Here is a 27,688-nt window from a genome sequence, read left to right as displayed (position 1 = left end):
GTCCGCCTTGCAGGCCATCTGTGCAGCTTACATACTAGGGTCGAAGACCGATCACTAGGAGAACAAAAAAAAGCTACGCGACTCGACGAGGATGGGATTCGAACCCACGCGGGCAGAGCTCAATGAATTAGCAGCCCATCGCCTAAGCTCTCGTCGTTCCTCGTCCGCCTTGCAGGCTACCTGTGCAGCTTACACACTAGTGTCGAAGACCGATCACTGGGAGAACAAAAAAATTACGCGACTCGACAAGGATGGGATTTGAACCCACGCGGGCAGAGCCCAATGGATTGGCAGTCCATCGCCTTAACCTTTCGGCCGCCTCGTCCGCCTTGCAGGCCACCCGTGCAGCTTACACACTAGAGTCGAATACTGATTACTGGGAGAACAAAAAAAAGTTACGCGACTCGACGAGGATGAGATTCGAACCCACGCGGGCCGAGCTTAATAAATTAGCAGTCAATCCTTAACCTCTCGGCCACCTCGTCCGCATTGCACCCCATCCGTGCAGCTTACACACTAGTGTTGAAGAGCGATCACTGGGAGAAGAAAAAAAAGTTACGCGACTCGACGAGGATGGAATTCGAACCCACGCGGGCAGAGCCCAATGGATTAGGAGTCAATCGCCTTAACCTCTCGGCCACCTCGTCTGCCTTGCAGGACATTCGTGCGGCTTACACACTAGTGTCGTAGACAGATCACTGGGAGAACAAAAAAAAAAGTTACGCGACTCGACGAGGATGGAATTCGAACCCACGCGGGCAGAGCCTAATGGATTAGCAGTCCATCGCCATAACCTCCCGGCCACCTTGTCCGACTTGCACCTCATCTGTGCAGCTTACACACTAGTGTTGAAGATAGATCACTGGGAGAAGAAAAAAAAGCTACGCGACTCGACGAGGATGGGATTCGAACCCACGCGGGCAGAGCCCAATGCATTAGCAGTCAATCGCCTCAACCTCTCGGCCACCTCGTCTGCCTTGCAGGCCATTCGTGCGGCTTACACACTAGTGTCGTAGACAGATCACTGGGAGAACAAATTGAGTTACGCGACTCGACGAGGATGGGTTTCGAACCAACGCGGAATGAGCCCAATGGATTAGCAGTCCATCGCCATAACCTCCCGGCCACCTTGTCCGACTTGCACCCCATCTGTGCAGCTTACATACTAGGGTCGAAGACCAATCACTAGGAGAACAAAAAAAGCTACGCGACTCGACGAGGACGGGATTCGAACCCACGTGGGCAGAGCCCAATGCATTAGCAGTCCATCGTCTTAACCTCTCAGCCAGCTCGTCCGCCTTGTAGGTCATTCTTGCAGCTTACACACTAGTGTCGAAGACCCATCACTCGGAGAAAAAAAGTTACGCGGCTCGACGAGGATGGGATTCGAACCAACGCGGAATGAGCCCAATGGATTAGAGGTCCATCGCCATAACCTCCCGGCCACCTAGTCCGACTTGCACCCCATCCGTGCAGCTTACACACTAGTGTCGAAGACCCATCACTCGGAGAAAAAAAGTTACGCGACTCGACGAGGATGGGATTCGAACCCACGCGGGCAGAGCTCAATGGATTAGCAGCCCATCGCCTTAAGCTCTCGTCGTTCCTCGTCCGCCTTGCAGGCCATCTGTGCAGCTTACACACTAGTGTCGAAGACCGATCACTGGGAGAACAAAAAAGTTACGTGGCTTGACGAGGATGGGATTCGAACCCACGCTGGCAGAGCCCAATGGATTAGCAGTCCATCGCCTTAACCTCTCGGCCACCTCGTCCGCCTTGCAGGCCACCCGTGCAGCTTACACACTAGAGTCGAAGACTGATTACTGGGAGAACAAAAAAAAGTTACGCGACTTGACGAGGATGGGATTAGAACCCACGCGGGCCGAGCTCAATAAATTAGCAGTCAATCCTTAACCTCTCGGCCACCTCGTCCGCATTGCACCCCATCCGTGCAGCTTACACACTAGTGTCGAAGAGCGATCACTGGGAGAAGAAAAAAAAGTTATGTGACTCGACGAGGATGGGATTCGAACCCACGCGGGCAGAGCCAAATGGATTAGCAGTCAATCGCCTTAACCTTTCGGCCACCTCGTCTGCCTTGCAGGCCATTCGTGCAGCTTACACACTAGTGTCGTAGACAGATCACTGGGAGAACAAGAAAACTTACGCGACTCGACGAGGATGGGATTCGAACCCACGCGGGCAGAGCCCAATGCATTAGCAGTCCATCGTCTTAACCTCTCGGCCAGCTCGTCCGCCTTGCAGGCCATTCGTGCAGCTTACACACTAGTGTCGAAGACCGATCACTGGGAGAACAAAAAAAAGTTACGCGACTCGACGAGGATGGGATTCGAACCCAGCCGGGACCAGCCCAATGGATTAGGAGTCAATCGCCTTAACCTCTCGGCCACCTGGTCTGCCTTGCAGGCCATTCGTGCGGCTTACACACTAGTGTCGTAGACAGATCACTGGGAGAACAAAATGAGTTACGCGACTCGACCAGGATGGGATTCGAACCCACGCGGAATGAGCCCAATGGATTAGCAGTCCATCGCCATAACCTCCCGGCCACCTTGTCCGACCTGCTCCTCATCTGTGCAGCTTACATACTAGTGTCGAAGACCGATCACTGGGAGAACAAAAAAAGCTTCGCGACTCGACGAGGATGGGATTCGAACCCACGCGGGCAGAGCCCAATGCATTAGCAGTCAATCGCCTTAACCTCTCGGCCACCTCGTCTGCCTTGCAGGCCATTCGTGCGGCTTACACACTAGTGTCGTAGACAGATCACTGGGAGAACAAATTGAGTTACGCGACTCGACGAGGATGGGTTTCGAACCAACGCGGAATGAGCCCAATGGATTAGCAGTCCATCGCCATAACCTCCCGGCCACCTTGTCCGACTTGCACCCCATCTGTGCAGCTTACATACTAGGGTCGAAGACCAATCACTAGGAGAACAAAAAAAAGCTACGCGACTCGACGAGGACGGGATTCGAACCCACGTGGGCAGAGCCCAATGCATTAGCAGTCCATCGTCTTAACCTCTCAGCCAGCTCGTCTGCCTTGCAGGCCATTCGTGCGGCTTACACACTAGTGTCGTAGACAGATCACTGGGAGAACAAGAAAACTTACGCGACTCGACGAGGATGGGATTCGTACCCACGCGGGCAGAGCCCAATGCATTAGCAGTCCATCGTCTTAACCTCTCGGCCAGCTCGTCGGCCTTGCAGGCCATTCGTGCAGCTTACACACTAGTGTCGAAGACCGATCACTGGGAGAACAAAAAAAAGTTACGCGACTCGACGAGGATGGGATTCGAAGCCACGCAGTCCGAGCCCAATAAATTGCAGTCAATCCTTAACCTCTCGGCCACCTCGTCCGCATTGCACCCCATCCATGCAGCTTACACACTAGTGTCGAAGACCGATCACTGGGAGAAGAAAAAAAAGTTACGCGACTTGACGAGGATCGGATTCGAACACACGAGGGCAGAGTCCAATGGATTAGCAGTCAATCGCCTTAACTTCTCGGCCACGTCGTCTGCCTTGCAGGCCATTCGTGCGGCTTACACACTAGTGTCGAAGACCGATCACTGGGAGAAGAAAAAAAAGTTACCCGACTCGACGAGGATCGGATTCGAACCCACGCGGGCAGAGTCCAATGGATTAGCAGTCAATCGCCTTAACCTCTCGGCCACCTCGTCTGCCTTGCAGGCCATTCGTGCGGCTTACACACTAGTGTCGTAGACAGATCACTGGGAGAACAAAATGAGTTACGCGACTCGACGAGGATGGGTTTCGAACCAACGCGGAATGAGCCCAATGGATTAGCAGTCCATCGCCATAATCTCCCGGCCACCTTGTCCGACTTGCACCCCATCTGTGCAGCTTACATACTAGTGTCGAAGACCGATCACTGGGAGAACAAAAAAAGCTACGCGACTCGACGAGGACGGGATTCGAACCAACGCGGGCAGAGCCCAATGCATTAGCAGTCCATCGTCTTAACCTCTCAGCCAGCTCGTCCGCCTTGCAGGTCATTATTGCAGACTACACACTAGTGTCGAAGACCCATCACTCGGAGAAAAAAAGTTACGCGACTCGACGAGGATGAGATTCGAAACCACGCGGGCAGAGCTCAATGGATTAGCAGTCCATCGCCTTAAGCTCTCGTCGTTCCTCGTCCGCCTTGCCGGCCATCTGTGCAGCTTACACACTAGTGTCGAAGACCGATCACTGGGAGAACAAAAAAAAGTTACGTGACTCGACGAGGATGGGATTCGAACCCACGCAGGCCGAGCCCAATTAATTGGCACTCAATCCTTAACCTCTCGGCCACCTCGTCCGCCTTGCAGGCCACCCGTGCAGCTTACACACTAGTGTCGAAGACCGATCACTGGGAGAACAAAAAAAAGTTACGCGACTCGACGAGGATGGAATTCGAACCCACGCGGGCAGAGCCCAATGGGTTAGCAGTCCATCGCCTTAACCTCTCGGCCACCTCGTCCGCCTTGTAGGCCATTCGTGCAGCTTACACACTAGTGACGAAGACTGATTACTGGGAGAACAAAAAAAAAGTTACGCGACTCGACGAGGATGGGATTCAAACCCACGCAGTCCGAGCCCAATAAATTAGCAGTCAATCCTTAACCTCTCGGCCACCTCGTCCGCATTGCACCCCATCTGTGCAGCTTACACACTAGTATCGAAGACCGATCACTTGGAGAAGAAAAAAAGTTCCTTGACTCGACGAGGATGGGATTCGAACCCACGCGGGCAGAGCCCAATGGATCAGCAGTCCATCGCCTTAACCTCTCGGCCACCTCGTCCGCCTTGCAGGCCACCCGCGCAGCTTACACACTAGTGTCGAAGACTGATTACTGGGAGAACAAAAAAAAAGGTACGCGAATCGACGAGGATGGGATTCAAACCCACGCAGGCGGAGCCCAATAAATTAGCAGTCAATCCTTAACCTCTCGGCCACCTCGTCCGCACTGCACCCCATCCGTGCAGCTTCCACACTAGTGTCGAAGACCAAACACTGGGAGAAGAAAAAAAAAGTTACGCAACTCGACGAGGATGGGATTCGAACCCACGCGGGCAGAGTCCAATGAATTAGCAGTCAATCGCCTTAACCTCTCGGCCACCTCGTCTGCCTTTCAGGCCATTCGTGCGGCTTACACACTAGTGTCGTAGACAGATCACTGGGAGAACAAAATGAGTTACGCGTCTCGACGAGGATGGGTTTCGAACCCACGCGGAATGAGCCCAATGGAATAGCAGTCAATCGCCTTAACCTCACGGCCACCTCGTCCGTCTTGCAGGCCAACCATGCAGCTTACACACTAGTGTCAAAGACTGATTACTGGGAGAACAAAAAAAAAGTTACGCGACTCGACGAGGATGGGATTCGAACCCACGCGGGCTGAGCCTTATAAATTAGCAGTCAATCCTTAACCTCTCGGCCACCTCGTCCGCATTGCACCCCATCCGTGCAGCTTAAACACTAGTGTCGAAGACCGATCACTGGGAGAAGAAAAAAAGTTACGTGACTCGACGAGGATGGGATTCGAACCCACGCGGGCAGAGTCCAATGCATTAGCAGTCAATCGCCTTAACCTCTCGGCCACCTCGTCTGCCTTGCAGGCCATTCGTGCGGCTTACACACTAGTGTCGTAGACAGATCACTGGGAGAACAAACTGAGTTACGCGACTCGACGAGGACGGGTTTCGAACCAACGCGGAATGAGCCCAATAGATTAGCAGTCCATCGCCATAACCTCCCGGCCACCTTGTCCGACTTGACCTCATCTGTGCAGCTTACATACAAGGGTCGAAGACCGATCACTAGGAGAACAAAAAAAGCTACGCGACTTGACGAGGACGGGATTCGAACCCACGCGGGCAGAGCCCAATGCATTAGCAGTCCATCGTCTAAACCTCTCAGCCAGCTCGTCCGCCTTGCAGGTCATTCTTGCAGCTTACACACTAGTGTCGAAGACCCATCACTCGGAGAAAAAAAGTTACGCGACTCGACGAGGATGGGATTCGAACCCACGCGGGCAGAGCTCAATGGATTAGCAGTCCGTTGCCTTAAGCTCTCGTCGTTCCTCGTCCGCCTTGCAGGCCATCTGTGCAGCTTACACACTAGTGTCGAAGACCGATCACTGGGAGAACAAAAAAGTTACGTGACTCGACGAGGATGGGATTCGAACCCACGCGGGCAGAGCCCAATAGATTAGCAGTTCATCGCCTTAACTTCTCGGCCACCTCGTCCGTCTTGCAGGCCACCCGTGCAGCTTACACACTAATGTCAAAGACTGATTACTGGGAGAACAAAACAAAAGTTAGGCGACTCGACGAGGATGGGATTCGAACCCACGCGGAATGAGCCCAATGGATTAGCAGTCCATCGCCATAACCTCCCGGCCACCTTGTCCGACTTGCACCCCATCTGTGCAGCTTACATACTAGTGTCGAAGACCGATCACTGGGAGAACAAAAAAAGCTACGCGACTCGACGAGGACGGGATTCGAACCAACGCGGGCAGAGCCCAATGCATTAGCAGTCCATCGTCTTAACCTCTCAGCCAGCTCGTCCGCCTTGCAGGTCATTATTGCAGATTACACACTAGTGTCGAAGACCCATCACTCGGAGAAAAAAAGTTACGCGACTCGACGAGGATGGGATTCGAACCCACGCGGGCAGAGCTCAATGGATTAGCAGTCCATCGCCTTAAGCTCTCGTCGTTCCTCGTCCGCCTTGCAGGCCATCTGTGCAGCTTTCACACTAGTGTCGAAGACCGATCACTGGGAGAACAAAAAAAAGTTACGTGACTCGACGAGGATGGGATTCGAACCCACGCGGGCCGAGCCCAATAAATTGGCAGTCAATCCTTAACCTCTCGGCCACCTCGTCCGCCTTGCAGGCCACCCGTGCAGCTTACACACTAGAGTCGAAGACTGATTACTGGGAGAACAAAAAAAAAAGTTACGCGACTCGACGAGGATGGGATTCGAACCCACGCGGGCCGAGCTCAATAAATTAGCAGTCAATACTTAACCTCTCGGCCACCTCGTCCGCATTGCACCCCATCCGTGCAGCTTACACACTAGTGTCGAAGACCGATCACTGGGAGAACAAAAAAAAGTTACGCGACTTAACGAGGATGGAATTCGAACCCACGCGGGCAGAGCCCAATGGGTTAGCAGTCCATCGCTTTAACCTCTCGGCCACCTCATCCGCCTTGCAGGACACCCGTGCAGCTTACACACTAGTGTCGAAGACTGATTACTGGGAGAACAAAAAAAAAGTTACGCGACTCGACGAGGTTGGGATTCGAACCCACGCGGGCCGAGCCCAATAAATTAGCAGTCAATCCTTAACCTCTCGGCCACCTCGTCCGCATTGCACCCCATCCGTGCAGCTTACACACTAGTGTCGAAGAACGATCACTGGGAGAACAAAAAAAAGTTACGCGACTCGACGAGGATGGAATTCGAACCCACGTGGGCAGAGCCCAATGGGTTAGCAGTCCATCGCCTTAACCTCTCGGCCACCTCGTCCGCCTTGTAGGCCATTCGTGTAGCTTACACACTAGTGACGAAGACTGATTACTGGGAGAACAAAAAAAAGTTACGCGACTCGACGAGGATGGGATTCGAACCCACGCAGTCCGAGCCCAATAAATTAGGAGTCAATCCTTAACCTCTCGGCCACCTCGTCCGCATTGCACCCCATCCGTGCAGCTTACACACTAGTGTCGAAGACCGATCACTGGGAGAACAAAAAAAAAGTTACGCGACTCGACGAGGATGGGATTCGAACCCACGCGGGCAGAGCCCAATGGATTAGCAGTCCATCGCCTTAACCTCTCGGCCACCTCGTCCGCCTTGCAGGCCACCCGCGCAGCTTACACACTAGTGTCGAAGACTGATTACTGGGAGAACAAAAAAAAGTTACGCGACTCGACGAGGATGGGATTCAAACCCACGCAGGCCGAGCCCAATAAATTAGCAGTCAATCCTTAACCTCTCGGCCACCTCGTCCGCATTGCACCCCATCCGTGCAGCTTCCACACTAGTGTCGAAGACCGATCACTGGGAGAAGAAAAAAAGTTACGCAACTCGACGAGGATGGGATTCGAACCCACGCGGGCAGAGTCCAATGGATTAGCAGTCAATCGCCTTAACCTCTCGGCCACCTCGTCTGCCTTGCAGGCCATTCGTGCGGCTTACACACTAGTGTCGTAGACAGATCACTGCGAGAACAAAATGAGTTAAGCGACTCGACGAGGATGGGATTCGAACCCACGCGGGCTGAGCCCAATAAATTAGCAGTCAATCCTTAACCTCTCGGCCACCTCGTCCGCATTGCACCCCATTCGTGCAGCTTACACACTAGTGTCGAAGACCGATCACTGGGAGAAGAAAAAAAGTTACGCGACTCGACGAGGATGGGATTCGAACCCACGCGGGACCAGCCCAATGCATTAGGAGTCAATCGCCTTAACCTCTCGGCCACCTTGTCTGCCTTGCAGGCCATTCGTGCGGCTTACACACTAGTGTCGTAGACAGATCACTGGGAGAACAAAATGAGTTACGCGAATCGACCAGGACGGGATTCGAACCCACGCGGAATGAGTCCAATGGATTAGCAGTCCATCGCGATAACCTCCCGGCCACCTTGTCCGACTTGTACCCCAAATGTGCAGCTTACATACTAGTGTCGAAGACCGATCACTGGGAGAACAAGAAAAAGCTACGCGACTCGACGAAGATGGGATTCGAACCCACGCGGGCAGAGCCCAATGCATTAGCAGTTTATCGTCTTAACCTCTAGGCCAGCTCGCCCGCCTTGCAGGTCATTCTTGCAGCTTACACACTAGTGTCGAAGACCCATCACTCAGAGAAAAAAAGTTACGCGACTCGACGAGGATGGAATTCGAACCCACGCGGGCAGAGCTCAATGGATTAGCAGTCCATCGCCTTAGGCTCTCGTCCACCTCGTCCGCCTTGCAGGCCATCTGTGCAGCTTACACACTAGTGTCTAAGACCGATCACTGGGAGAACAAAAAAAGTTTCGGGACTCGACGAGGATGGGATTCGAACCCACGCGGGCAGAGCCCAATGGATTAGTAGTCCATCGCCTTATCCTCTCGGCCACCTCGTCCGCCTTGCAGGCCATCTGTGCAGCTTACACACTAGTGTCGAAGACCGATCACTGGGAGAACAAAAAAAGTTTCGGGACTCAACGAGGATGGGATTCGAGCCCACGCGGGCAGAGCCCAATGGATTAGCAGTCCATCGTCGTAACCTCTCGGCCACCTCGTCCGCCTTGCAGGCCACCCGTGCAGCTTACACACTAGTGTCGAAGACTGATTACTGGGAGAACAAAAAAAAGTGACGCGACTCGACGAGGATGGGTTTCGAACCAACGCGGAATGAGCCCAATGGATTAGAGGTCCATCGCCATAACCTCCCGGCCACCTTGTGCGACTTGCACCCCATCTGTGCAGCTTATATACTAGTGTCGAAGACCGATCACTGGGAGAACAAAAAAAGCTACGCGACTCGACGAGGACGGGATTCGAACCCACGCGGGAAGCCCAATGCAATCCTTAACCTCTCGGCCACCTCGTCCGCATTGCACCCCATTCGTGCAGCTTACACACAAGTGTCGAAGAGCGATCACTGGGAGAAGAAAAAAAAAGTTACGCGACACGACGAGGATGGGATTCGAACCCACACGGGCAGAGCCCAATGGATTAGCAGTAAATCGCCTTAACCTCTCGGCCACCTCGTCTGCCTTGCAGGCCATTCGTGCGGCTTACACACTAGTGTCGTAGACAGATCACTGGGAGAACAAAAAAACTTACGCGACTCGATGAGGATGGGATTCGAACCCACGTGGGCAGAGCCCAATGCATTAGCAGTCCATCGTCTTAACCTCTCGGCCAGCTCGTCCGCATTGCACCCCATCCGTGCAGCTTACACACTAGTGTCAAAGACCGATCACTGGGAGAAGAAAAAAAGTTACTTGACTCGACGAGGATGGGATTTGAACCCACGCTGGCAAAGCCCAATGGATTAGCAGTCCATCGCCTTAACCTCTCGGCCACCTCGTCTGCCTTGCAGGCCACCCGCGCAGCTTACACACTAGTGTCGAAGACTGATTACTGGGAGAACAAAAAAAAAGTTACGCGACTCGACGAGGATGGGATTCGAACCCACGCAGGCCGAGCCCAAGAAATTAGCAGTCAATCCTTAACCTCTCGGCCACCTCGTCCGCATTGCACCCCATCCGTGCAGCTTCCACACTAGTGTCGAAGACCAAACACTGGGAGAAGAAAAAAAAGTTACGCAACTCGACGAGGATGGGATTCGAACCCACGCGGGCAGAGTCCAATGGATTAGGAGTCAATCGCCTTAACCTCTCGGCCACCTCGTCTGCCTTTCAGGCCATTCGTGCGGCTTACACACTAGTGTCGTAGACAGATCACTGGGAGAACAAAATGAGTTACGCGACTCGACGAGGATGGGTTTCGAACCCACGCGGAATGAGACCAATGGAATAGCAGTCAATCGCCTTAACCTCACGGCCACCTCGTCCGTCTTGCAGGCCAACCATGCAGCTTACACACTAGTGTCAAAGACTGATTACTGGGAGAACTAAAAAAAGTTACGCGACTCGACGAGGATGGGATTCGAACCCACGCGGGCTGAGCCTTATAAATTGGCAGTCAATCCTTAACCTCTCGGCCACCTCGTCCGCATTGCACCCCATCCGTGCAGCTTAAACACTAGTGTCGAAGCCCGATCACTGGGAGAAGAAAAACCGTTACGTGACTCGACGAGGATGGGATTCGAACCCACGCGGGCAGAGTCCAATGCATTAGCAGTCAATCGCCTTAACCTCTCGGCCACCTCGTCTGCCTTGCAGGCCATTCGTGCGGCTTACACACTAGTGTCGTAGACAGATCACTGGGAGAACAAACTGAGTTACGCGACTCGACGAGGACGGCTTTCGAACCAACGCGGAATGAGCCCAATGGATTAGCAGTCCATCGCCATAACCTCCCGGCCACCTTGTCCGACTTGCACCCCATCTGTGCAGCTTACATACTAGTGTCGAAGACCGATCACTGGGAGAACAAATAAAGCTACGCGACTCGACGAGGACGGGATTCGAACCAACGCGGGCAGAGCCCAATGCATTAGCAGTCCATCGTCTTAACCTCTCAGCCAGCTCGTCCGCCTTGCAGGTCATTATTGCAGATTACACACTAGTGTCGAAGACCCATCACTCGGAGAAAAAAAGTTACGCGACTCGACGAGGATGGGATTCGAACCCACGCGGGCAGAGCTGAATGGATTAGCAGTCCATCGCCTTAAGCTCTCGTCGTTCCTCGTCCGCCTTGCAGGCCATCTGTGCAGCTTTCACACTAGTGTCGAAGACCGATCACTGGGAGAACAAAAAAAAGTTACGTGATTCGACGAGGATGGGATTCGAACCCACGCGGGCCGAGCCCAATAAATTGGCAGTCAATCTTTAACCTCTCGGCCACCTCGTCAGCCTTGCAGGCCCCCCGGGCAGCTTACACACTAGAGTCGAAGACTGATTACTGGGAGAACAAAAAAAAAGTTACGCGACTCGACGAGGATGGGATTCGAACCCACGCGGGCCGAGCCCAATAAATTAGCAGTGAATCCTTAACCTCTCGGCCACCTCGTCCGCATTGCACCCCATCCGTGCAGCTTACACACTAGTGTCGAAGACCGATCACTGGGAGAACAAAAAAAAGTTACGCGACTTAACGAGGATGGAATTCGAACCCACGCGGGCAGAGCCCAATGGGTTAGCAGTCCATCGCCTTAACCTCTCGGCCACCTCATCCGCCTTGCAGGACACCCGTGCAGCTTACACACTAGTGTCGAAGACTGATTACTGGGAGAACAAAAAAAAAAGTTACGCGACTCGACGAGGTTGGGATTCGAACCCACGCGGGCCGAGCCCAATAAATTAGCAGTCAATCCTTAACCTCTCGGCCACCTCGTCCGCATTGCACCCCATCCGTGCAGCTTACACACTAGTGTCGAAGACCGATCACTGGGAGAACAAAAAAAAGGTACGCGACTTAACGAGGATGGAATTCGAACCCACGCGGGCAGAGCCAAATGGGTTAGCAGTCCATCGCTTTAACCTCTCGGCCACCTCATCCGCCTTGCAGGACACCCGTGCAGCTTACACACTAGTGTCGAAGACTGATTACTGGGAGAACAAAAAAAAAGTTACGCGACTCGACGAGGTTGGGATTCGAACCCACGCGGGCCGAGCCCAATAAATTAGCAGTCAATCCTTAACCTCTCGGCCACCTCGTCCGCATTGCACCCCATCCGTGCAGCTTACACACTAGTGTCGAAGACCGATCACTGGGAGAACAAAAAAAAGTTACGCGACTCGACGAGGATGGAATTCGAACCCACGCGGGCGAGCCCAATGGGTTAGCAGTCCATCGCCTTAACCTCTCGGCCACCTCGTACGCCTTGTAGGCCATTCGTGTAGCTTACACACTAGTGACGAAGACTGATTACTGGGAGAACAAAAAAAGTTACGCGACTCGACGAGGATTGGATTCGAACCCACGCAGTCCGAGCCCAATAAATTAGGAGTCAATCCTTAACCTCTCGGCCACCTCGTCCGCATTGCACCATATCCGTGCAGCTTACACACTAGTGTCGAAGACCGATCACTGGGAGAACAAAAAAAAAGTTACGCGACTCGACGAGGATGGGATTCTAACCAACGCGGGCAGAGCCCAATGGATTAGCAGTCCATCGCCTTAACCTCTCGGCCACCTCGTCCGCCTTGCAGGCCACCCGCGCAGCTTACACACTAGTGTCGAAGACTGATTACTGGGAGAACAAAAAAAAGTTACGCGACTCGACGAGGATGGGATTCGAACCCACGCAGGCCGAGCCCAATAAATTAGCAGTCAATCCTTAACCTCTCGGCCACCTCGTCCGCATTGCACCCCATCCGTGCAGCTTCCACACTAGTGTCGAAGACCGATCACTGGGAGAAGAAAAAAAGTTACGCAACTCGACGAGGATGGGATTCGAACCCACGCGGGCAGAGTCCAATGGATTAGCAGTCAATCGCCTTAACCTCTCGGCCACCTCGTCTGCCTTGCAGGCCATTCGTGCGGCTTACACACTAGTGTCGTAGACAGATCACTGCGAGAACAAAATGAGTTAAGCGACTCGACGAGGATGGGATTCGAACCCACGCGGGCTGAGCCCAATAAATTAGCAGTCAATCCTTAACCTCTCGGCCACCTCGTCCGCATTGCACCCCATTCGTGCAGCTTACACACTAGTGTCGAAGACCGATCACTGGGAGAAGAAAAAAAGTTACGCGACTCGACGAGGATGGGATTCGAACCCACGCGGGACCAGCCCAATGCATTAGGAGTCAATCGCCTTAACCTCTCGGCCACCTTGTCTGCCTTGCAGGCCATTCGTGCGGCTTACACACTAGTGTCGTAGACAGATCACTGGGAGAACAAAATGAGTTACGCGAATCGACCAGGACGGGATTCGAACCCACGCGGAATGAGTCCAATGGATTAGCAGTCCATCGCGATAACCTCCCGGCCACCTTGTCCGACTTGCACCCCAAATGTGCAGCTTACATACTAGTGTCGAAGACCGATCACTGGGAGAACAAGAAAAAGCTACGCGACTCGACGAAGATGGGATTCGAACCCACGCGGGCAGAGCCCAATGCATTAGCAGTTTATCGTCTTAACCTCTAGGCCAGCTCGCCCGCCTTGCAGGTCATTCTTGCAGCTTACACACTAGTGTCGAAGACCCATCACTCAGAGAAAAAAAGTTACGCGACTCGACGAGGATGGAATTCGAACCCACGCGGGCAGAGCTCAATGGATTAGCAGTCCATCGCCTTAGGCTCTCGTCCACCTCGTCCGCCTTGCAGGCCATCTGTGCAGCTTACACACTAGTGTCTAAGACCGATCACTGGGAGAACAAAAAAAGTTTCGGGACTCGACGAGGATGGGATTCGAACCCACGCGGGCAGAGCCCAATGGATTAGTAGTCCATCGCCTTAACCTCTCGGCCACCTCGTCCGCCTTGCAGGCCATCTGTGCAGCTTACACACTAGTGTCGAAGACCGATCACTGGGAGAACAAAAAAAGTTTCGGGACTCAACGAGGATGGGATTCGAACCCACGCGGGCAGAGCCCAATGGATTAGCAGTCCATCGCCTTAACCTCTCGGCCACCTCGTCCGCCTTGCAGGCCACCCGTGCAGCTTACCCACTAGTGTCGAAGACTGATTACTGGGAGAACAAAAAAAAGTTACGCGACTCGACGAGGATGGGTTTCGAACCAACGCGGAATGAGCCCAATGGATAAGAGGTCCATCGCCATAACCTCCCGGCCACCTTGTCCGACTTGCACCCCATCTGTGCAGCTTATATACTAGTGTCGAAGACCGATCACTGGGAGAACAAAAGAAGCTACGCGACTCGACGAGGACAGGATTCGAACCCCCGCGGGAAGCCCAATGCAATCCTTAACCTCTCGGCCACCTCGTCCGCATTGCACTCCATTCGTGCAGCTTACACACAAGTGTCGAAGAGCGATCACTGGGAGAAGAAAAAAAAAGTTACGCGACACGACGAGGATGGGATTCGAACCCACACGGGCAGAGCCCAATGGATTAGCAGTAAATCGCCTTAACCTCTCGGCCACCTCGTCTGCCTTGCAGGCAATTCGTGCGGCTTACACACTAGTGTCGTAGACAGATCACTGGGAGAACAAAAAAAACTTACGCGACTCGATGAGGATGGGATTCGAACCCACGTGGGCAGAGCCCAATGCATTAGCAGTCCATCGTCTTAACCTCTCGGCCACCTCGTCCGCCTTGCAGGCCATTCGTGCAGCTTACACACTAGTGTCGAAGACCGATCACTGGGAGAACAAAAAAAGTTACACGACTCGACGAGGATGGAATTCGAACACACGCGGGCAGAGCCCAATAAATTAGCAGTCAATCCTTAACCTCTCAGCCACCTCGTCCGCATTGCACCCCATCTGTGCAGCTTAAACACTAGTGTCGAAGACCGATCACTGGGAGAAGAAAAAAAGTTACGTGACTCGACGAGGATGGGATTCGAACCCACGCGGGTAGAGCCCTATGGATTAGCAGTCCATCGCCTTAACCTCTCGGCCACCTCGTCCGCCTTGCAGGCCACCCGTGCAGCTTACACACTAGTGTCGAAGACTGATTACAGGGAGAACAAAAAAAAAGTTACGCGACTCGACGAGGATGGGATTCGAACCCACGCAGTCCGAGCCCAATAAATTAGCAGTCAATCCTTAACCTCTCGGCCACCTCGTCCGCATTGCACCCCATCCGTGCAGCTTACACACTAGTGTCGAAGACCGATCACTGGGAGAAGAAAAAAAAGTTACGCGACTCGACGAGGATGGGATTCGAACCCACGCGGGACCAGCCCAATGGATTAGGAGTCAATCGCCTTAACCTCTCGGCCACCTTGTCTGCCTTGCAGGCCATTCGTGCGGCTTACACACTAGTGTCGTAGACAGATCACTGGGAGAACAAAATGAGTTACGCGAATCGACCAGGACGGGATTCGAACCCACGCGGAATGAGTCCAATGGATTAGCAGTCCATCGCCATAACCTCCCGGCCACCTTGTCCGACTTGCACCCCAAATGTGAAGCTTACATACTAGTGTCGAAGACCGATCACTGGGAGAACAAAAAAAAGCTACGCGACTCGACGAAGATGGGATTCGAACCCACGCGGGCAGAGCCCAATGCATTAGCAGTTTATCGTCTCAACCTCTAGGCCAGCTCGCCCGCCTTGCAGGTCATTCTTGCAGCTTACACACTAGTGTCGAAGACCCATCACTCAGAGAAAAAAAGCTACGCGACTCGACGAGGATGGAATTCGAACCCACGCGGGCAGAGCCCAATAGATTTGCAGTCCATCGCCTTAACCTCTCGGCCACCTCGTCCGCCTTGCAGGCCATCTGTGCAGCTTACACACTAGTGTCGAAGACCGATCACTGGGAGAACAAAAAAAGTTTCGGGACTCGACGAGGATGGGATTCGAACCCACGCGGGCAGAGCCCAATGGATTAGCAGTCCATCGTCTTAACCTCTCGGCCACCTCGTCCGCCTTGCAGGCCACCCGTGCAGCTTACGCACTAGTGTCGAAGACTGATTACTGGGAGAACAAAAAAAAGTTACGCGACTCGACGAGGATCGGATTCGAAACCACGCGGGCAGAGTCCAATGGATTAGCAGTCAATCGCCTTAACCTCTCGGCCACCTCGTCTGCCTTGCAGGCCATTCGTGCGGCTTACACACTAGTGTCGTAGACAGATCACTGGGAGAACAAAATGAGTTACGCGACTCGACGAGGATGGGTTTCGAACCAACGCGGAATGAGCCCAATGGATTAGAGGTCCATCGCCATAACCTCCCGGCCACCTTGTCCGACTTGCACCCCATCTGTGCAGCTTATATACTAGTGTCGAAGACCGATCACAGGGAGAACAAAAGAAGCTACGCGACTCGACGAGGACAGGATTCGAACCCCCGCGGGAAGCCCAATGCAATCCTTAACCTCTCGGCCACCTCGTCCGCATTGCACCCCATTCGTGCAGCTTACACACAAGTGTCGAAGAGCGATCACTGGGAGAAGAAAAAAAAAGTTACGCGACACGACGAGGATGGGATTCGAACCCACACGGGCAGAGCCCAATGGATTAGCAGTAAATCGCCTTAACCTCTCGGCCACCTCGTCTGCCTTGCAGGCAATTCGTGCGGCTTACACACTAGTGTCGTAGACAGATCACTGGGAGAACAAAAAAACTTACGCGACTCGATGAGGATGGGATTCGAACCCACGTGGGCAGAGCCCAATGCATTAGCAGTCCATCGTCTTAACCTCTCGGCCACCTCGTCCGCCTTGCAGGCCATTCGTGCAGCTTACACACTAGTGTCGAAGACCGATCACTGGGAGAACAAAAAAAGTTACACGACTCGACGAGGATAGAATTCGAACACACGCGGGCAGAGCCCAATAAATTAGCAGTCAATCCTTAACCTCTCAGCCACCTCGTCCGCATTGCACCCCATCTGTGCAGCTTAAACACTAGTGTCGAAGACCGATCGCTGGGAGAAGAAAAAAAGTTACGTGACTCGACGAGGATGGGATTCGAACCCACGCGGGTAGAGCCCTATGGATTAGCAGTCTATCGCCTTAACCTCTCGGCCACCTCGTCCGCCTTGCAGGCCACCCGTGCAGCTTACACACTAGTGTCGAAGACTGATTACAGGGAGAACAAAAAAAAGTTACGCGACTCGACGAGGATGGGATTCGAACCCACGCAGTCCGAGCCCAATAAATTAGCAGTCAATCCTTAACCTCTCGGCCACCTCGTCCGCATTGCACCCCATCCGTGAGGCTTACACACTAGTGTCGAAGACCGATCACTGGGAGAAGAAAAAAAAGTTACGCGACTCGACGAGGATCGGATTCGAAACCACGCGGGCAGAGTCCAATGGATTAGCAGTCAATCGCCTTAACCTCTCGGCCACCTCGTCTGCCTTGCAGGCCATTCGTGCGGCTTACACACTAGTGTCGTAGACAGATCACTGGGAGAACAAAATGAGTTACGCGACTCGACGAGGATGGGTTTCGAACCATCGCGGAATGAGCCCAATGGATTAGCAGTCCATCGCCATAACCTCCCGGCCACCTTGTCCGACTTGCACCCCATCTGTGCAGCTTACATACTAGTGTCGAAGACCGATCACTGGGAGAACAAAAAAAAGCTACGCGACTCGACGAGGACGGGATTCGAACCAACGCGGGCAGAACCCAATGCATTAGCAGTCCATCGTCTTAACCTCTCAGCCAGCTCGTCCGCCTTGCAGGTCATTCTTGCAGCTTACACACTAGTGTCGAAGACCCATCACTCGGAGAAAAAAAGTTACGCGACTCGACGAGGATGGGATTCGTACCCACGCGTGCAGAGCCCAATGGATTAGCAGTCCATCGCCTTAACCTCTCGGCCACCTCGTCCACCTTGCAGGCCACCCGTGCAGCTTACACACTAGAGTCGAAGACTGATTACTGGGAGAACAAAAAAAAAGTTACGCGACTCTACGAGGATGGGATTCGAACCCACGCAGGCCGAGCCCAAAAAATTAGCAGTCAATTCTTAACCTCTCGGCCACCTCGTCCGCATTGCACCCCATCCGTGCAGCTTACACACTAGTGTCGAAGACCGATCACTGGGAGAACAAAAAAAAAAGTTACGCGACTCGACAAGGATGGGTTTCGAACCCAGGCGGGCAGAGCCCAATGGATTAGCAGTCAATCGCCTTAACCTCTCGGCCACCTCGTCTGCATTGCACCCCATCCGTGCAGCTTAAACACTAGTGTCGAAGACCGATCACAGGGAGAAGAAAAAAAGTTACGCGACTCGACGAGGATGGGATTCGAACCCACGCAGGCTGAGCCCAATAAATTAGCAGTCAATCCTTAACCTCTCGGCCACCTCGTCCACATTGCACCCCATCCGTACAGCTTCGACAGTAGTGTCGAATACCGATCACTGGGAGAAGAAAAAAAGTTACGCGACTCGACGAGGATGCGATTCGAAACCACGCGGGCAGAGTCCAATAGATTAGCAGTCAATCGCCTTAACCTCTCGGCCAGCTCGTCCGCCTTGCAGGTCATTCTTGCAGCTTACACACTAGTGTCGAAGACCCATCACTCGGAGAAAAAAAATTACGCGACTCGACGAGGATGAGATTCGAACCCACACGGGCAGAGCTCAATAGATTAGCAGTCCATCGCCTTAAGCTCTCGGCCACCTCGTCCGGCTTGCAGGCTACTCGTGCAGCTTACACACTAGTGTAAGGACTGATTACTGGGAGAACAAAAAAAAATTACGCGACTCGACGAAGATGGGATTCAAACCCACGCGGGCAGAGCCCAATAAATTAGCAGTCAATCCTTAACCTCTCCGCTACCTCGTCTGCCTTGTAGGCCATTTGTGCAGCTTACAAACTAGTGTCGAAGACCGATCACTGGGAGAACAAAAAAAGTTACGTGACCCGACGAGGATGGAATTCTAACCCAAGTGGGCAGAGCCCAATGGATTCGCAGTCCATCGCCTTTACCTCTCGGCCACCTCGTCCGCCTTGTAGGCCATTCGTGCAGTTTACACACTAGTGACGAAGACCGATCACTGGGAGAACAAAAAAAGCTACGCGACTCGACGAGGATGGGATTCGAACCCACGCGGGCAGAGCCCAATGGATTAGCAGTTCATCGCCTTAACCTATCGGCCACCTCATCCACCTTGCAGGACACCCGTGCAGCTTACACACTAGTGTCGAAGACTGATTACTGGGAGAACAAAGAAAAGTTACGCGACTCGACGAGGTTGGGATTCAAACCCACGCGGGCCAAGCCCAATAAATTTACAGTCAATCCTTAACCTCTCGGCCACCTCGTCCGCATTGCACCCCATCCGTGCAGCTTAAACACTAGCGTCGAAGACCGATCACTGTGAGAACAAAAAAAAATTACGCGACTCGACGAAGATGGGATTCAAACCCACGCGGGCCGAGCCCAATAAATTAGCAGTCAATCCTTAACCTCTCCGCCCCCTCGTCTGCCTTGTAGGCCATTTGTGCAGCTTACAAACTAGTGTCGAAGACCGATGACTGGGAGAACAAAAAAGTTTACGCGACCCGACGAGGATGGCATTCGAACCTAAGCGGGCAGAGCCCAATGGATTAGCAGTCCATCGCCTTAACCTCTCGGCCACCTCGTCCGGCTTGCAGGCTACTCGTGCAGCTTACACACTAGTGTAAGGACTGATTACTGGGAGAACAAAAAAAAATTACGCGACTCGACGAAGATGGGATTCAAACCCACGCGGGCCAAGCCCAATAAATTAGCAGTCAATCCTTAACCTCTCCGCCACCTCGTCTGCCTTGTAGGCCATTTGTGCAGCTTACAAACTAGTGTCGAAGACCGATCACTGGGAGAACAAAAAAAGTTACGCGACCCGACAAGGATGGGATTCGAATCCACGCGGGCAGAGCCCAATGAATTAGCAGTCCATCGCCTTAACCTCTCGGCCACCTTTTTTTTTCTTTATTGCCTGTTTTCGGCTCACATAAACAATACACATATTAACTGATAATTACACAACACAATCCAAAACATTGTAAAAACCATGGCTCAAACGATGTGGCCACGCATCAGTTAAAATGTTTTTATCGTCGATAGTAATTCGACGCGCGGCAACCATTCTGGGGGGAATTCCTCCAACTTTTGTTCATCCACAAAATTTCTTATATACTCTTTGAAGTACTGGGTGGGCGCTCGTGCATCTACATCAAAGTGCATGGCTGCCATCCTGGATTTCCAAATGCTATGAAGAGCCATAAGCATTATCATATCATATGGGGTACCATCGTCACTTTGTATATGCAAATAGCGGATGCCATATGCATTTATGGGGAAGTCTTTTTTGATCGTGCGCTGGAGCACGTCCCAAAGAAAAACAGCATCCCAGCAGTCAATGAATACATGCTCAATTGTCTCCTCCTTTCTGCATATTATGCAATGCGTGCCCCAAGGAACGTAGAACCCCTTTGCAGCCATCCAGGTTTTGACGGTCAGCGTACCGGTATGTAATTTAAAAAAGAAATTCTTAGCACCTGGCGATATTTTCATCGCCTTGACGCGCTTTAGTACAGTGTGGCCATGGCATACATTGTAAAGGGACCGATACATAGGCACTGGTAAAAACACATCACATAGGTCCTTGTACAACTTTCTTCGTCGGACTTGACTCAAATATTCAAGTGAAAACCGCACTGCAAGAAACCTACAAGAAAGTACAACTTCGCGGAGAAAGCCATAAACACCACCAGGTACGCTGCAGGTTGATACAACCATGTTAGGCAAGTGTTGCCCCAGGCGAAGTTGACAGACAGTGCGAAGGAATGGGTTGTCGACGTCTCTAAAGAAACAAAATCGATTGACTACCTGTCTTAAAAACAAATGCGACAAGCCGAGTCCTCCATTTCGCACTCGAAGAAATAAATTGGTCCGACTCGATCTTTCCCAAGACGATTCCCACACAAAGACAGCAAACACACGGTGAAATTTTTGGATATTTACCCTTGAACAATGTAAGACTTGTAAGATATACCAAATTTTACTCACTAAGAATATGTTGCAAATTGTGGCTTTAGAAAACATAGACCAATTCCAGCCATTCCACTTGTTCACTCTTTCCCGCAGGTTATCCACTTGGCTCCTCCAGTACAATTCGCTGTCTTTGTAGCATTCGAGGGGGGCACCCAAGTATTTCACCGGTGTCGGAACAAACCTTATGCTGGCAAAACTGTCTGGGGTTTCTGCCCAGTCACCGTGCCAAAAGCCAAGGCATTTTCCCCAGTTTACAGCGCTGCCACTTGCAGCACAGAAGTTAGTAACGCATTTGACAGCATCTGCTATGCTGTCAGAGTCCGCGCAAAAAATGGCAATATCGTCCGCATAAGCCAACAGTCGGACTTCAACCTCGTGCAGCTTAAACCCACGGACACAGTCATTCTCTATGACACTCAAACAAAAGGACTCTATGTACAAACAAAACAATAGTGGTGAGAGAGGACAACCCTGACGGACCGAACGCTTGACTGGGATGGGCTTCCCCACCACCTTGTTAACGATTAGCCGCGTTGAGCAGTCTCGGTACGCCATGACAACCCCCTCTTTGATTATTTTCCCTAAATTCACATAATCTAGGATGCACAGCAGAATTTCATGAGGCACCCTGTCAAAAGCTTTCTCGAGGTCGATTTGCAGCATTGCGACTCGCGCACCAATAGCGTCGCAACATTCGAGGATGCTCCGGGCTGCGTGTATATTCGTGAGGATAGTTCGACCTTTAATGCCGCATGTCTGATGTGGCCCCACGAGCTCCGTAATGACTGTTTGCAACCTTTTAGCTAGGATTTTCATGAATATCTTGTAATCTCCATTAGTGAGGCAGATTGGGCGGTAAGAATTTACTTTGCGCAGTGCAACGGGGTCTTCCGATTTTGGTATAAGAACAGTGTGAGATGATGAAAAGGACGGGGGTAATATTTTCAGCTCGAATGCCTCATTATAAACGTCAGCTAAGACTGGTGTTATTTCAAACTTGAAGCACTTATAAAAGGCGGAAGTCAGACCATCAGGGCCAGGCGATTTCCCAGGATGCATACTTTCAATAGCACTGTTAACTTCCTCTTCCGAAATGGGTTCTTCCAATAATTCTTTTGCATTATTGTCAAGCTTTGGCATCAGCGGTAAAAAATCTTTTTTAAAACGATCGACATCAACTGAGCTGGCGGCGAATAAACCATGGAAGTGCTCAAAGAAAGCACGCTCGATAACATCTGCGACATCGCTGACTTCACCCTCGTGTTCAATTTCTGTTATCTGATTACGACGCGCATGCCACTTTTCTGAGCCCAACGCCCTTTTTGACGGTGCTTCTGCCGTTATCAGTCGCTCGGCTCTTGCCCGCACCATAGCACCGCGGTATCTTTCGACATCGAACCGCTCAATTTTACTTTTCAACGCGCGAATATCTTCAAGAAACATGCCGGGCATTCTACATTCTTCGAGGAGCAATTTTTCCAGGTTTCTGCGCATGAGCTTTTCTTCTGCTCCTTTTTCTCTGCTTATAGCGCTCGAGCGTTCCAAAGCCTTTAATTTAACGACCTGCTTGAAGTTCTCCCATTTTTCTCTAAACGTCTTTTTACTGCGAACTTTCATTTTTTCAACTTGCGTCATTACTTCCTCCATAAATTTTTCATCACTCAGCAGATTCGAATTCAATTTCCATAGTTGCCACTCGAAGGCCCTTTTCGTTTCTTTCGTGCTAGCTACTACAAAGCTAACCAAGCAGTGGTCACTGAATGAAACGGCGTTAACACGGTATGCCTTGCAAAGCGGTACCAATTCTACACTCACGTACGCCCTATCTAGTCGGGCGTGGCTGGCTGCCTGAAAGTGGGTGTACTGCATAGTCCGGCCACCACCGAGACATTCAGCCACATCCTCCAAACCATGTTCTCTTACTATATCGCTTAAGACAGCCGTACTTGCATCCCTGTAATGTCGTTCGCTAGTTTTGTCTTTGGCTGAAAGGACGCAGTTGAAATCGCCAATAATGATTAGGAGCCTATTACAATTGGTATACTGCTTTAGTTGTTCGAAAAATATGCGTCTTTCGTCAGTGACAGTCGGTGCGTACAAGCATATTACGCGCCATTCCAATCCCGAAAACAAAAGATCGCAAACAATGAGCCGACCAGACGGACATGACGTTGAGGCTTCTACTTTAGCACCCAGACTCTGTCTGACGAACAAAACGCAACCGGAAGAAGTCCCTATGGCATGGCTAACTATAACAGAATACCGCGGCAAGAATTGGCGCACCATGCCCCCAGTTTCATCGTCGCCATGGACTTTAGTCTCTTGGACTGCCAGTATGTCAAGGTCGAGGTCGCTTACTAACCGATAAAGTTGACATTGTTTTCTCCGTGAGGCCAGGCCACGCACATTTAAAGTGGCCACACGGATTGAATTTTCTATTTGCACCATTGTAAGGCTACGAAAAACCCAGGGGCATGGCGCTTACCTTACAACTGCAATTCCTTCCTGAACGCCTTGTCTCAGTACAGTCCTTAAGTTGGCGAAGGCGGCGTTTCCGCCGTCTTGCGCTCCGACGAAATGTTTGGCCGTGGCCGGATGAGAGGCCGCCGAGCGGGAGTCGTTTTGGCGGGTGGTTCGTCCGGCGAGGCAGCAGTGGTGCCCTTGTCTTTTTTCCCTTCGTCACGGGGACGCTTCCCCGTCACAGTGCCACTGTCGCTTTCAATCCCAGTCATCGGTTCAGCCTCCGAGGGGGTCTCGTCTGCTGAGCCAAGACACGTGTCGCCGGTGCTGCTTGCATCCACCTTTTCACTACTTTCGCCTACGCCTTCATAGGGAAGCCCGGTGTCGGGCTTACCTGGTGCTTCACACACTCCCTCTTCTTGACGGCATGACGACCCATCTTCCACAGCAGAGCTCGGGTTAACTCCTGCTGTTTCTTCCGAGTCTGCTTCGTCCATGAGGTGCTCCAGTGCATCACTTTCCTGCGCTGGTCCAGTCACACTGGCATATGTCTTCGCGCAGTCGGCGTCTTCGTGGCCGAAGCGGCGACAACGACTGCAGCGGGGTACTCGGCAGTCGCGACGTATGTGACCGGTACTCTTGCACCGTAGGCACAACGGTGCACGGCCCGGAACGACAACGAGAGTCAGCTCTCCGGCAATCTTGAGCTGGTGCGGAATGTCATCCACCTTGACGTCGGAGTGCAGCTTTAGTCCCACAGACCGCGTCGTTGAGCCCTTTTCTGTGATGCCCGGTGCTCGCCACTTCTCCCGTTTCACTTCGAACACTTTCCCATAGGGAGTCAAGGCAACACGCACGTCTTCGTCGGTCACGCCGTGCAGCAACCAGTGAAGCTTCAAGCGAACCTCGCGGTTATTTGGGTCAATGAGCAAACATGGGCGATCCTTTACCTTCACATCGATGGCGGAGAGCAACTTCCGAGCAGCCTCAGCACTCGTCAGTGTCACAGCCCATACGTGGTTCATTTGATACGCCCCCAACGCCAAAACGTCGTCGAGCGCACCAAGCTTGGCCAAAGTGTCCCTGTAGTCCTCGACGCGGTAAGGCCGGGCTCTCGGATCACCATGCATGAAAACGGTATTCGCAGCGATGCGTCCGGAAGGCAGATTGGGCAAAATCACCTGATAATCGTCGGCGCTAGGCGCAAAAACCCTGTCACCGCGGCCCGGTCGGGCCGCTGATACCGCTCCGTCGGAGCCGAACATTCCGCGACCGTATCGCTCGAAAGCCGGAAGTGGAAACCTCTCGGCCACCTCGTCCGCCTTGTAGGCCATTCGTGCAGCTTACACACTAGTGACGAAGACCGATCACTGGGAGAACAAAAAAAGTTACGCGATTCGACGAGGATGGCATTCGAACCCACGCGGACAGAGCCCAATGGATTAGCAGTTCATCGCCTTAACTTCTCGGCCACCTCGTCCGTCTTGCAGGCCACCCGTGCAGCTTACACACTAGTGTCAAAGACTGATAACTGGGAGAACAAAAAAAGTTACGCGGCTCGACGAGGATGGGATTCGAAACCACGCGGGCTGAGCCCAATAAATTAGCAGTCAATCCTTAACCTCTCGGCCACCTCGTCCGCATTGCACCCCATCCGTGCAGCTTACACACTAGTGTCGAAGACCGATCACTGGGAGAAGAAAAAAAAGTTACGCGACTCGACGAGGATGGGATTCGAACCCACGCGGGACCAGCCCAATGGATTAGGAGTCAATCGCCTTAACCTCTCGGCCACCTTGTCTGCCTTGCAGGCCATTCGTGCGGCTTACACACTAGTGTCGTAGACAGATCACTGGGAGAACAAAAGGAGTTACGCGACTCGACCAGGACGGGATTCGAACCCACGCGGAATGAGTCCAATAGATTAGCAGTCTATCGCCATAACCTCCCGGCCACCTTGTCCGACTTGCACCCCATCTGTGCAGCTTACATACTAGTGTCGAAGACCGATCACTGGGAGAAAAAAAAAAGCTACGCGACTCGACGAAGATGGGATTCGAACCCACGCGGGCAGAGCCCAATGCATTAGCAGTTTATCGTCTTAACCTCTCGGCTAGCACGCCCGCCTTGCAGGTCATTCTTGCAGCTTACACACTAGTGTTGAAGACCCATCACTCAGAGAAAAAAAGTTACGCGACTCGACGAGGATGGCATTCGAACCCACGCGGGCAGATCTCAATGGATGAGCAGTCCATCGCCTTAAGCTCTCGTCCACCTTGTCCGCCTTGCAGGCCATCTGTGCAGCTTACACACTAGTGTCGAAGACCGATCACTGGGAGAAAAAAAAGTTTCGGGACTCGACGAGGATGGGATTCGAACCCACGCGGGCAGAGCCCAATGGATTAGCAGTCCATCGCCTTAACCTCTCGGCCACCTCGTCCGACTTGCACCCCACCTGTGCAGCTTACACACTAGTGTCGAAGACCGATCACTGGGAGAACAAAAAAAGTTTCGGGACTCGACCAGGATGGGATTCGAACCCACGCGGGCAGAGCCCAATAAATTAGCAGTCAATCCTTAACCTCTCAGCCACCTCGTCCGCATTGCACCCCATCCGTGCAGCTTAAACACTAGTGTCGAAGACCGATCACTGGGAGAAGAAAAAAAGTTACGTGACTCGACGAGGATTGGATTCGAACCCACGCGGGCAGAGCCCAATGGATTAGCAGTCCATCGGCTTAACCTCTCGGCCACCTCGTCCGCCTTGCAGGCCACCCGTGCAGCTTACACACTAGTGTCGAAGACCCATCACTCGGAGAAAAAAAGTTACGCGACTCGACGAGGATGGGATTCGAAACCACGCGGGCAGAGCTCAATGGATTAGCAGTCCATCGCCTTAAGCTCTCGTCGTTCCTCGTCCGCCTTGCAGTCCATCTGTGCAGCTTACACACTAGTGTCGAAGACCGATCACTGCGAGAACAAAAAAGTTATGCGACTCGACGAGGATGGGATTCGAACCCACGCGGGCAGAGCCCAATGGATTAGAAGTCCATCGCCTTAACCTCTCGGCCAGCTCGTCCGCCTTGCAGGCCATTCGTGCAGCTTACACACTAGTGTCGAAGACCGATCACTGGGAGAACAAAAAAAAGTTACGCGACTCGACGAGGATGAAATTCGAACCCACGCGGGCAGAGCCCAATAAATTAGCAGTCAATCCTTAACCTCTCAGCCACCTCGTCCGCATCGCACCACATCCGTGCAGCTTAAATACTAGTGTCGAAGACCGATCACTAGGAGAAGAAAAAAAGTTACGTGACTCGACGAGTATGGGATTCGAACCCACGCGGGCAGAGCCCAATGGATTAGCAGTCCATCGCCTTAACCTCTCGGCCACCTCGTCCGCCTTGCAGGCCAACCGTGCAGCTTACACACTAGTGTCGAAGACTGATTACAGGGAGAACAAAAAAAAGTTACGCGACTCGACGAGGATGGGATTCGAACCCACGCAGCCCGAGCCCAATAAATTAGCAGTCAATCCTTAACCTCTCGGCCACCTCGTCCGCATTGCACCCCATCCGTGCAGCTTACACACTAGTGTCGAAGACCGATCACTGGGAGAAGAAAATGAGTTACGCGACTCGACGAGGATGGGTTTCGAACCAACGAGAAATGAGCCCAATGGATTAGCAGTCCACCGCCATAACCTCCCGGCCACCTTGTCCGACTTGCACCCCATCTGTGCAGCTTACATACTAGTGTCGAAGACTGATTACAGGGAGAACAAAAAAAAGTTACGCGACTCGACGAGGATGGGATTCGAACCCACGCAGTCCGAGCCCAATAAATTAGCAGTCAATCCTTAACCTCTCGGCCACCTCGTCCGCATTGCACCCCATCCGTGCAGCTTACACATTAGTGTCGAAGAC

At 52.5% G+C, this 27,688-nt stretch overlaps 48 non-coding genes across 48 annotated transcripts; all 48 read right to left on the bottom strand.

Moving 5' to 3' along the window:
* Window positions 1-243: 243 nt before the first annotated feature.
* Window positions 244-325, bottom strand: TRNAG-GCC (transfer RNA glycine (anticodon GCC)). Its single transcript has one exon. It is a non-coding gene; the product is annotated as a tRNA-Gly (tRNA).
* Window positions 326-565: 240 nt separating this feature from the next.
* On the bottom strand, window positions 566-647 carry TRNAR-CCU (transfer RNA arginine (anticodon CCU)). The gene has a single exon. It is a non-coding gene; the product is annotated as a tRNA-Arg (tRNA).
* A 244-nt stretch (window positions 648-891) lies between these two features.
* Window positions 892-973, bottom strand: TRNAS-GCU (transfer RNA serine (anticodon GCU)). Its single transcript has one exon. It is a non-coding gene; the product is annotated as a tRNA-Ser (tRNA).
* Window positions 974-1,690: 717 nt separating this feature from the next.
* TRNAS-GCU (transfer RNA serine (anticodon GCU)) lies at window positions 1,691-1,772 on the bottom strand. The gene has a single exon. It is a non-coding gene; the product is annotated as a tRNA-Ser (tRNA).
* Window positions 1,773-2,012: 240 nt separating this feature from the next.
* TRNAS-GCU (transfer RNA serine (anticodon GCU)) lies at window positions 2,013-2,094 on the bottom strand. Its single transcript has one exon. It is a non-coding gene; the product is annotated as a tRNA-Ser (tRNA).
* Window positions 2,095-2,173: 79 nt separating this feature from the next.
* Window positions 2,174-2,255, bottom strand: TRNAS-GCU (transfer RNA serine (anticodon GCU)). Its single transcript has one exon. It is a non-coding gene; the product is annotated as a tRNA-Ser (tRNA).
* Window positions 2,256-2,657: 402 nt separating this feature from the next.
* TRNAS-GCU (transfer RNA serine (anticodon GCU)) lies at window positions 2,658-2,739 on the bottom strand. Its single transcript has one exon. It is a non-coding gene; the product is annotated as a tRNA-Ser (tRNA).
* A 1,688-nt stretch (window positions 2,740-4,427) lies between these two features.
* Window positions 4,428-4,509, bottom strand: TRNAS-GCU (transfer RNA serine (anticodon GCU)). Its single transcript has one exon. It is a non-coding gene; the product is annotated as a tRNA-Ser (tRNA).
* A 240-nt stretch (window positions 4,510-4,749) lies between these two features.
* Window positions 4,750-4,831, bottom strand: TRNAS-GCU (transfer RNA serine (anticodon GCU)). Its single transcript has one exon. It is a non-coding gene; the product is annotated as a tRNA-Ser (tRNA).
* Window positions 4,832-5,073: 242 nt separating this feature from the next.
* On the bottom strand, window positions 5,074-5,155 carry TRNAS-GCU (transfer RNA serine (anticodon GCU)). The gene has a single exon. It is a non-coding gene; the product is annotated as a tRNA-Ser (tRNA).
* A 401-nt stretch (window positions 5,156-5,556) lies between these two features.
* Window positions 5,557-5,638, bottom strand: TRNAS-GCU (transfer RNA serine (anticodon GCU)). The gene has a single exon. It is a non-coding gene; the product is annotated as a tRNA-Ser (tRNA).
* Window positions 5,639-6,196: 558 nt separating this feature from the next.
* TRNAS-GCU (transfer RNA serine (anticodon GCU)) lies at window positions 6,197-6,278 on the bottom strand. The gene has a single exon. It is a non-coding gene; the product is annotated as a tRNA-Ser (tRNA).
* Window positions 6,279-6,359: 81 nt separating this feature from the next.
* TRNAS-GCU (transfer RNA serine (anticodon GCU)) lies at window positions 6,360-6,441 on the bottom strand. Its single transcript has one exon. It is a non-coding gene; the product is annotated as a tRNA-Ser (tRNA).
* Window positions 6,442-7,486: 1,045 nt separating this feature from the next.
* TRNAS-GCU (transfer RNA serine (anticodon GCU)) lies at window positions 7,487-7,568 on the bottom strand. Its single transcript has one exon. It is a non-coding gene; the product is annotated as a tRNA-Ser (tRNA).
* A 241-nt stretch (window positions 7,569-7,809) lies between these two features.
* TRNAS-GCU (transfer RNA serine (anticodon GCU)) lies at window positions 7,810-7,891 on the bottom strand. Its single transcript has one exon. It is a non-coding gene; the product is annotated as a tRNA-Ser (tRNA).
* A 239-nt stretch (window positions 7,892-8,130) lies between these two features.
* Window positions 8,131-8,212, bottom strand: TRNAS-GCU (transfer RNA serine (anticodon GCU)). Its single transcript has one exon. It is a non-coding gene; the product is annotated as a tRNA-Ser (tRNA).
* Window positions 8,213-8,450: 238 nt separating this feature from the next.
* On the bottom strand, window positions 8,451-8,532 carry TRNAR-CCU (transfer RNA arginine (anticodon CCU)). Its single transcript has one exon. It is a non-coding gene; the product is annotated as a tRNA-Arg (tRNA).
* A 560-nt stretch (window positions 8,533-9,092) lies between these two features.
* On the bottom strand, window positions 9,093-9,174 carry TRNAS-ACU (transfer RNA serine (anticodon ACU)). The gene has a single exon. It is a non-coding gene; the product is annotated as a tRNA-Ser (tRNA).
* A 79-nt stretch (window positions 9,175-9,253) lies between these two features.
* TRNAS-GCU (transfer RNA serine (anticodon GCU)) lies at window positions 9,254-9,335 on the bottom strand. Its single transcript has one exon. It is a non-coding gene; the product is annotated as a tRNA-Ser (tRNA).
* A 390-nt stretch (window positions 9,336-9,725) lies between these two features.
* Window positions 9,726-9,807, bottom strand: TRNAS-GCU (transfer RNA serine (anticodon GCU)). The gene has a single exon. It is a non-coding gene; the product is annotated as a tRNA-Ser (tRNA).
* Window positions 9,808-10,047: 240 nt separating this feature from the next.
* TRNAS-GCU (transfer RNA serine (anticodon GCU)) lies at window positions 10,048-10,129 on the bottom strand. Its single transcript has one exon. It is a non-coding gene; the product is annotated as a tRNA-Ser (tRNA).
* Window positions 10,130-10,370: 241 nt separating this feature from the next.
* TRNAR-CCU (transfer RNA arginine (anticodon CCU)) lies at window positions 10,371-10,452 on the bottom strand. Its single transcript has one exon. It is a non-coding gene; the product is annotated as a tRNA-Arg (tRNA).
* Window positions 10,453-10,852: 400 nt separating this feature from the next.
* Window positions 10,853-10,934, bottom strand: TRNAS-GCU (transfer RNA serine (anticodon GCU)). Its single transcript has one exon. It is a non-coding gene; the product is annotated as a tRNA-Ser (tRNA).
* Window positions 10,935-11,816: 882 nt separating this feature from the next.
* On the bottom strand, window positions 11,817-11,898 carry TRNAS-GCU (transfer RNA serine (anticodon GCU)). The gene has a single exon. It is a non-coding gene; the product is annotated as a tRNA-Ser (tRNA).
* Window positions 11,899-12,784: 886 nt separating this feature from the next.
* On the bottom strand, window positions 12,785-12,866 carry TRNAS-GCU (transfer RNA serine (anticodon GCU)). Its single transcript has one exon. It is a non-coding gene; the product is annotated as a tRNA-Ser (tRNA).
* A 239-nt stretch (window positions 12,867-13,105) lies between these two features.
* Window positions 13,106-13,187, bottom strand: TRNAS-GCU (transfer RNA serine (anticodon GCU)). Its single transcript has one exon. It is a non-coding gene; the product is annotated as a tRNA-Ser (tRNA).
* A 238-nt stretch (window positions 13,188-13,425) lies between these two features.
* Window positions 13,426-13,507, bottom strand: TRNAR-CCU (transfer RNA arginine (anticodon CCU)). The gene has a single exon. It is a non-coding gene; the product is annotated as a tRNA-Arg (tRNA).
* Window positions 13,508-14,067: 560 nt separating this feature from the next.
* Window positions 14,068-14,149, bottom strand: TRNAS-ACU (transfer RNA serine (anticodon ACU)). Its single transcript has one exon. It is a non-coding gene; the product is annotated as a tRNA-Ser (tRNA).
* Window positions 14,150-14,228: 79 nt separating this feature from the next.
* TRNAS-GCU (transfer RNA serine (anticodon GCU)) lies at window positions 14,229-14,310 on the bottom strand. The gene has a single exon. It is a non-coding gene; the product is annotated as a tRNA-Ser (tRNA).
* Window positions 14,311-14,700: 390 nt separating this feature from the next.
* Window positions 14,701-14,782, bottom strand: TRNAS-GCU (transfer RNA serine (anticodon GCU)). Its single transcript has one exon. It is a non-coding gene; the product is annotated as a tRNA-Ser (tRNA).
* Window positions 14,783-14,862: 80 nt separating this feature from the next.
* TRNAS-GCU (transfer RNA serine (anticodon GCU)) lies at window positions 14,863-14,944 on the bottom strand. The gene has a single exon. It is a non-coding gene; the product is annotated as a tRNA-Ser (tRNA).
* A 238-nt stretch (window positions 14,945-15,182) lies between these two features.
* TRNAS-GCU (transfer RNA serine (anticodon GCU)) lies at window positions 15,183-15,264 on the bottom strand. Its single transcript has one exon. It is a non-coding gene; the product is annotated as a tRNA-Ser (tRNA).
* A 241-nt stretch (window positions 15,265-15,505) lies between these two features.
* TRNAR-CCU (transfer RNA arginine (anticodon CCU)) lies at window positions 15,506-15,587 on the bottom strand. Its single transcript has one exon. It is a non-coding gene; the product is annotated as a tRNA-Arg (tRNA).
* A 399-nt stretch (window positions 15,588-15,986) lies between these two features.
* TRNAC-GCA (transfer RNA cysteine (anticodon GCA)) lies at window positions 15,987-16,068 on the bottom strand. Its single transcript has one exon. It is a non-coding gene; the product is annotated as a tRNA-Cys (tRNA).
* A 79-nt stretch (window positions 16,069-16,147) lies between these two features.
* Window positions 16,148-16,229, bottom strand: TRNAS-GCU (transfer RNA serine (anticodon GCU)). Its single transcript has one exon. It is a non-coding gene; the product is annotated as a tRNA-Ser (tRNA).
* A 551-nt stretch (window positions 16,230-16,780) lies between these two features.
* TRNAS-GCU (transfer RNA serine (anticodon GCU)) lies at window positions 16,781-16,862 on the bottom strand. The gene has a single exon. It is a non-coding gene; the product is annotated as a tRNA-Ser (tRNA).
* A 79-nt stretch (window positions 16,863-16,941) lies between these two features.
* On the bottom strand, window positions 16,942-17,023 carry TRNAS-GCU (transfer RNA serine (anticodon GCU)). The gene has a single exon. It is a non-coding gene; the product is annotated as a tRNA-Ser (tRNA).
* A 238-nt stretch (window positions 17,024-17,261) lies between these two features.
* Window positions 17,262-17,343, bottom strand: TRNAS-GCU (transfer RNA serine (anticodon GCU)). Its single transcript has one exon. It is a non-coding gene; the product is annotated as a tRNA-Ser (tRNA).
* Window positions 17,344-18,064: 721 nt separating this feature from the next.
* On the bottom strand, window positions 18,065-18,146 carry TRNAS-GCU (transfer RNA serine (anticodon GCU)). Its single transcript has one exon. It is a non-coding gene; the product is annotated as a tRNA-Ser (tRNA).
* Window positions 18,147-18,389: 243 nt separating this feature from the next.
* TRNAS-GCU (transfer RNA serine (anticodon GCU)) lies at window positions 18,390-18,471 on the bottom strand. Its single transcript has one exon. It is a non-coding gene; the product is annotated as a tRNA-Ser (tRNA).
* Window positions 18,472-19,187: 716 nt separating this feature from the next.
* TRNAR-GCG (transfer RNA arginine (anticodon GCG)) lies at window positions 19,188-19,269 on the bottom strand. The gene has a single exon. It is a non-coding gene; the product is annotated as a tRNA-Arg (tRNA).
* A 79-nt stretch (window positions 19,270-19,348) lies between these two features.
* TRNAS-GCU (transfer RNA serine (anticodon GCU)) lies at window positions 19,349-19,430 on the bottom strand. Its single transcript has one exon. It is a non-coding gene; the product is annotated as a tRNA-Ser (tRNA).
* Window positions 19,431-19,829: 399 nt separating this feature from the next.
* TRNAS-GCU (transfer RNA serine (anticodon GCU)) lies at window positions 19,830-19,911 on the bottom strand. The gene has a single exon. It is a non-coding gene; the product is annotated as a tRNA-Ser (tRNA).
* A 5,570-nt stretch (window positions 19,912-25,481) lies between these two features.
* TRNAR-CCU (transfer RNA arginine (anticodon CCU)) lies at window positions 25,482-25,563 on the bottom strand. The gene has a single exon. It is a non-coding gene; the product is annotated as a tRNA-Arg (tRNA).
* A 557-nt stretch (window positions 25,564-26,120) lies between these two features.
* TRNAS-GCU (transfer RNA serine (anticodon GCU)) lies at window positions 26,121-26,202 on the bottom strand. Its single transcript has one exon. It is a non-coding gene; the product is annotated as a tRNA-Ser (tRNA).
* Window positions 26,203-26,440: 238 nt separating this feature from the next.
* TRNAS-GCU (transfer RNA serine (anticodon GCU)) lies at window positions 26,441-26,522 on the bottom strand. Its single transcript has one exon. It is a non-coding gene; the product is annotated as a tRNA-Ser (tRNA).
* Window positions 26,523-26,759: 237 nt separating this feature from the next.
* On the bottom strand, window positions 26,760-26,841 carry TRNAR-UCU (transfer RNA arginine (anticodon UCU)). The gene has a single exon. It is a non-coding gene; the product is annotated as a tRNA-Arg (tRNA).
* A 239-nt stretch (window positions 26,842-27,080) lies between these two features.
* Window positions 27,081-27,162, bottom strand: TRNAS-GCU (transfer RNA serine (anticodon GCU)). The gene has a single exon. It is a non-coding gene; the product is annotated as a tRNA-Ser (tRNA).
* Between the last annotated feature and the right edge of the window lie 526 nt (window positions 27,163-27,688).

This window comes from Rhipicephalus microplus, chromosome X (genome assembly GCF_043290135.1).
Source record: "Rhipicephalus microplus isolate Deutch F79 chromosome X, USDA_Rmic, whole genome shotgun sequence".
Classification (NCBI taxonomy): Eukaryota; Metazoa; Arthropoda; class Arachnida; order Ixodida; family Ixodidae; genus Rhipicephalus; species Rhipicephalus microplus.
This window is presented reverse-complemented; position numbering and strand designations above follow the sequence as displayed.